The sequence below is a fragment of the Helianthus annuus genome, chromosome 15 (genome assembly GCF_002127325.2).
Source record: "Helianthus annuus cultivar XRQ/B chromosome 15, HanXRQr2.0-SUNRISE, whole genome shotgun sequence".
NCBI lineage: Eukaryota > Viridiplantae > Streptophyta > Magnoliopsida > Asterales > Asteraceae > Helianthus > Helianthus annuus.
Window position 1 is genome coordinate 26698035 of NC_035447.2, and position 6474 is coordinate 26704508.

The following is a 6474-nucleotide window of genomic DNA, read 5'->3' on the forward strand; positions in this document are numbered from 1 at the left end:
TTTTTGAACAATTTAAAATATCAATGTGCTACACATGGTAAAGTGTAAGTATGGTTAACAAAACGAAATGAAAGTCAGTTAAGTTAACAAAGTTATGGTTTCCTTAATTTATCCTAGGACCCCTCCACTTTTGTCCGAATCATAATTATCGTCCGACTGGTGGAAGTGTAAATCAATGCTGCTACTTCATCTCCTCCGCCATTCGACTTCACGTTTAGTTTTCCCTCATTAACGACTTCACCTGCTACTCTCACTTCGTATCCTTGACGTTCGCACTAACGCCAATCGATACAATTATCAACTCTTAATCAGTACCGTTGATAGCTTGTGTCGTTGTCACGCTTTCGACGTTACTATTTGTCGTCGTTTTCATCCTTTACTCAGACAATTTTTTTTTGTGTGTCGCTATGCAATGCATTTATGATTTGTTTTATTGCTGGTTCATGTTGTTGCAGTTTCACATCATCACTCATCACGGCTTACCTTTTCCCATAATTTGTGTGATATGGGTATCGTCTCACTTATTCATAGACTGACCCTTTTCCACATAACTATGGATGTAGGTGCTGCCACCATTTAGTCGCACCCTTTTTGGGTTCGAGACTCATACTATGGTTGGTTGTGGTTATTTAATTAGTAAGTGGAGTTGAGTCGTCGCATAGAACTAATCAAAACCGCTAACGAAGCCAATGAAATTTGATAAGGACATGGTGGATACGCCGCTGGTACTTCCTATATATAAGTGTTCTTATCAAACTATCAAATGCCTCGTTAGATTGGTCAAGAGAGGTTCTATGTAAGTTGTGTTTGTGTCGTCAGTCATGATCCGAATAACGAAGCTGATGAAACTTGATAAGGACATGGTGGATACGCCGCTGGTACTTCCTATATATACGTGTTCTTATCGAGGTATCAAAAGCCTCGTTAGACTGGTCATGAGAAGTTGTTTGAGTCGTCAATCATGATTTGAATAACAATGTGGATTAAAATTTGATAGGGACATGGTGGATACGCCGCTGGTACTTCCTATATATAAGTGTGCATGTCAAATTTTCAAAAGCAGCGTTAGACTAATCATGAGTGTTTTAGTTAGTTTGTTTTGGTTTTGTGATTGGAGAATTCAAATTCTATAATTTCGCTCATTCAACTCAAATTGTGGCATTTTATGAGAATTTTCAAAATCCTAAGTCGTGACACAGATTGCAGTTGGGCATCACATGTATACCTCACGACTCAGTTGCAAACTCTCTCGTGTTACAACTTACAAGTCATTTTTGGGACGTGATTTTCTCTTTGGCTAAAATACATCTTTGATACGCCAATCTTGAGCTTCGTGATTGTAATGATCATAGAGCCTATAACCGGCTATCTTGTACATAATAGTTAACACTCTTCATTTTCTACATCCTTGGCATTTGAAAGCGATTCCTATAATTGGGTATGTAACCCTTGTCAGGAACGTTACCGCCTCAATAAGTCTACACCTCTTGATATATCCTAGTTCGAGCGCATTCTCAACAACGTTGGGACTTGTGTACAACACTTGTTGCCTGACATTCCTGAGGCACAATCCGATCTCAAGATTCGAGTTCCTAACGCTATTACTAAATCGAGCAAATATCGTTACGCCTATGAGAGACCCTACACTTAATCCTATACGAGCAGTTTTCTTCTAATTTCGGGACGAAATTTCTAAAAGTTGGGGAGACTGTAACATCCGTCAAAATCGGACCTCCGAAATCTGACCCGGATTGTAAAACCGGACCCTTGTCAATAAAATAAAAATAAGAATTATTATTGTATTATTATTATAATTAATCGTCACATTTTGCATTGGATTAAAAACCGAAATAAAAATGGAGGTTTATAAACGAGACTCAAATAACTCAGTTAATAGTTACGAGGGAAATAATTAACTACGTTAAAGTTGATGGGTAACACAAGTTTATAACCTTAAAGGATTAAAACCGTTAAAATATCAAAATCACCAAGTTAAGGGGTTGTATTTGCAATTAACAGAAACTATAAAATAAGCGAGTCAACTAACTTGGTTAGTTTACTTAGTTGGTTATTATTGTAAGAAGATAGTTAACAAGGTTAGCTTGTGTGTTAGTCTTATAAAAGGAATAACTAACTTAGTGTAATAGGATAAGTCAGTTTAGCAATGTAAATAAACATGAAGGTTCAAACTGCAATTATTGAATAATGGTAATGTTTGGATAAACAAAATAAAACTGTGTGGAACGGGACTGGAACCCACCTCCACGGATAACCAATCAACACATAAACCACTAGACGACTTGTGTTTTTGTTAGATAACATGAGGCACATTCTATTTATTGACACTACATTAAATAAGAAAAAAAAAGGAAAATGAGAGGGACGACGGGAGTCGAACCCGGGTCCACTTGGATATACGGTAACGCGCAGACCAACTGAGCTATAGGCTGGTTGGCGATGATTTTCCACATATCCATCTTTTAAAACAAGCCGAAAATGCACCTGCAACTCATCTTCCCCACAAAACCTGACCCATTCGATCCAAACCATACCCCTTCCCGATCCGGCCCTAACTCGTGTAACGCTTGATGTTTTGCCTTCGTATTAATCTCATTAAAGTGCGCAATGATGGAGAAATTAATGGTATGTCGTTTGAATCAATTTTAATGACCATAACTATATTAATTAATCTTAATAAATTTCTTAATTAACTCCATTGGAACACACTAGAACATCAAACGAATTCGAGCAAACTTGACAGGTATAGGTTCCGAAATTGATACCAATAGCTCCCTAACACTGTTACACGCAAATACCTACTCTCCAATTCCATTCATACCTCCTCAAACCCACGGATTCAAGAGAAGATCTATCTTAGGGCTCGTAACTCCTTCGTATGATATCTACTTCAATTCATAACCTTTTCAGGTAATTCCAAAGCCCATTGTGCATTATTTTTCATTCTCTACAAAAGCCTTCTATCAATTCCTGTGATAGAAGGCTAATTTATCTTAAATTAATTTTAGTTGAAATTAGGGTTCTTCGTTCATACGATTTGGGGCTTTTAGGTTTAGACACGTGTTTTGATGAAATTGAAAGTAGGCTATTGTTATATATCATATTATCACATTGTGTGTAATTTTGGGGATTTTTAGATGTCAATTGGAATTTTGGTGAATTATTTATGTTTTAATCATTAGATAAATCAAATAAAAATACAAGATAATCTCTAATAAATTCAATAAATACTTTTATTGGTTATTTCAGATTATATCAACACTAGGGAATTTCTATATAAATTTTTCTTGATTTTTGGGAATTCATGAATTTAATTTGGATTTATACATGTTTTAATTATTTAAAAATACTAGAATTTCACAAATAAACTCTATAAATATTTTTACTGATTAATATAGATTATATAATTGTAGTGGGAATTATATATAAATCTTCCATAACTTTTTTATAATCATTTAAGTAAAGAAGCTATGGAAATATTAAACAAGTAAATTCCTTTATATAATTAATCATAATATGTGATAATCATTTAATCTGCAATATAAATTATTGGATGGTTTTAGTAAATTTGTTAAATATGGGCATTTACAAAACTATTAAACCCTATTAAATTGATAATTCTAAGAATATCTCATGGTAAATAATCATAGAAATCTATATGTACATAAATTATATTGGTTTTGTTATTTTGTCAAATAGTTATTTTATATAATTTAAAGTCCCCAAATAGGAGAACCCAATTTCCTAAAATTAATATATTGTCCTTTCGTTCAAGTATTTTCGTTATTTAGAATCTTGGTTATATTTATTCTAGGGTGATTTAGTCAATTGTTATTCCTCGTGTACTCGTACGATAAATCTCGTGGATTAACTCTTCGCAGCCTGTGAGTAATTTCTTCAATTTCCCCTTTTTAATCTTTTACAAATTTTGGGTGCATCACGTTACACTTTTCGATTTATTTAACATGCTATGATCAAGTGTTGTTATGTGAACGTCTTATGTGTATTCTATTATTCTATATGCTATCTGATGTCAAGTCTATGGCATGCTATTATTCTAGTGGATCCACACGGCTGACTAGGTTCCCCACGGCCATGGGTTGTAGCCTAGTATCGCCAACAGTATTAGACTCGCTCCTCGGGGCTTGAGCCTAATGCACGCTATTATCAGGAGTCTATTTATTTTGGTTGTTTGTGTTGTTATTGGTGGTGTATTCTTGTTTGGTAAATTTGGATTTATGGATATGTTTACTATGTTGATGATATGAGACCATTTACACACTAACCTTGAGGTGCATGTTAAAAATATTTTTTTAAAAGAAATAAATATAAAACAGTTTTCTATAAAACGGAGGAAATTATTCACCAACTTATTTGTTGACCCAAAAATATATAATTCAGTCATCATCAGCGGCCTTATATCTAACTCATAAGCTCCGGTTCAATATTAGATCTATGTATATTTATGTACTTGTCATAAGAAAATTCTACACATCATGTATAAACAACCATTTTTAACCGAAACAATACCAATGGCAATTATTTACCAAAACGGATTTGTGTCCATCATTCATCCAACAATCTACATCACCTAATCATTTTTATCTCATTACAACATACAAGTCATATATGCAAACATTTAAGCTAAGCATGTGGATCATTCACAACAAGGACCTAAATCAAAAATCTCCGACTATAAATGAGGAGGCACTAACCGGTTCAAGAGTGTGAGGTGTGTAGGGATTCACCGAGATCCGAGAGCTCCTTCGTTAGCCGCCGGTTGTTCCGAGAAGAAGGAGGAGGGTGTTTGGATCAAAGTTTTCGAGAGAGAGAGCTAGAGTGAGAGGGAGAAAGAGAGGAATGATCTTAGGGAATTGTGAGGTGATGATTGATGTCCCAAAAAGGAATGTCGGCTACAATGGTGGGGGTTTATACCCGTTTCAAGATGGTGCACCCTAGTGGGTTCCGGATGGATTAAAGAGGGGATGCGGCCCAAACGGCCCAACTGTTCACTCGAGACCGAGTGGTCTCGAGTCGGGTTCGCGGTATCGGCTCACTTCATACATATGTTTATACATATATAATTATACATTATACGTACACATTATAGCACATCAAGATAAATCACAAACTTTCATTTAATAGAATATACACATAATGCCGATACAAGATAGTTGCTCGGGAAAACCCAGAGTGTCACAGATATCATCTATGAGCAATGCTTCAACCAGTTCGATCAGGAGGATAAAGATCGGTTGCAAGCAGTGGACTACCCGTTGGCCGGGTTCGCAGGGGAAACTGTCTTTCCCCTAGGCCAAATTACGTTCCCTGTGCGCCTTACCAGTGGATGGTACACACGAACAGAAGAGGTAAACTTCATGGTTTTACCTCATACCTCCAAATATGACGTACTCCTTGGGAGAGAATCCCAGGGTGATTTCAATATGATTACGTCCGTCCCCCACTCTGCTATCGGTTTCCCAACCGAAACGGGGGTCGCGATAATCTATGCACGCAGAGACGTCATGATGTCGGACGAAATACGTCCGACCAAGATAGCAAGGCCTACCCCCAACAACCAACCGGAAAAATGGGTTCTCAACGCGAGATACCCAGAACAAAAGGTTACGTTGGGCCACGCCTTGTCCGCTAACACCAAAGCGCACCTGAAGCAGCTTCTCTTCAGGAATCAAGACATCTTCGCGTGGACACCCGCAGACATGACTGGGGTCCCGCGTGAAATCGCGCAACATTGCTTAAATACCTTGCCAGGTATTAAGCCGGTGATCCAAGGCCAACGCCACCTTGGATCCGCTAAAAACCAGGCGATGCATGAGCAGGTGGAAGAACTGCTCTCCGCAGGCATCCTGCGGGAAGTTAAATACCAGACTTGGTTGTCCAACCCAGTCATGGTAGAGAAACAATCTGGGGGCTGGCGCATGTGCGTCGATTACAAAGACCTCAACAAAGCCTGTCCCAAGGATTGTTACGCACTTCCAGAAATCGACGAAAAAGTCGATAACCTCGCACCTTTCAGATGGAAGTGTTTCCTCGATTGTTATAAAGGCTACCACCAAGTACAGATGGCAGTCGAGGATGAAGACAAAACGGCATTCCGCACTCCCACCGGGAATTACTGTTATACAAAAATGCCGTTTGGGTTGCGCAACGCGGGCGCAACCTATCAAAAACTGATGAACGACACTTTCCGCGGGCAAATAAGCAAAAGTGTCGAAATCTACATGGACGATCTAGTCGTCATGAGCATGGAGGAAGATACCATGCTCACTGATATTGAACGAACATTCCAAACTCTGCGAAGCGTTAACATAAAGCTCAATCCAGGGAAATGCTCGTTTGGAATGGAAGAAGGCAAATTCCTTGGATTCATCGTAACCAAAGATGGATTCAAGGTAAACCCGGAAAAGGTTCAGGCGATCGAACGCATGCCGTCGC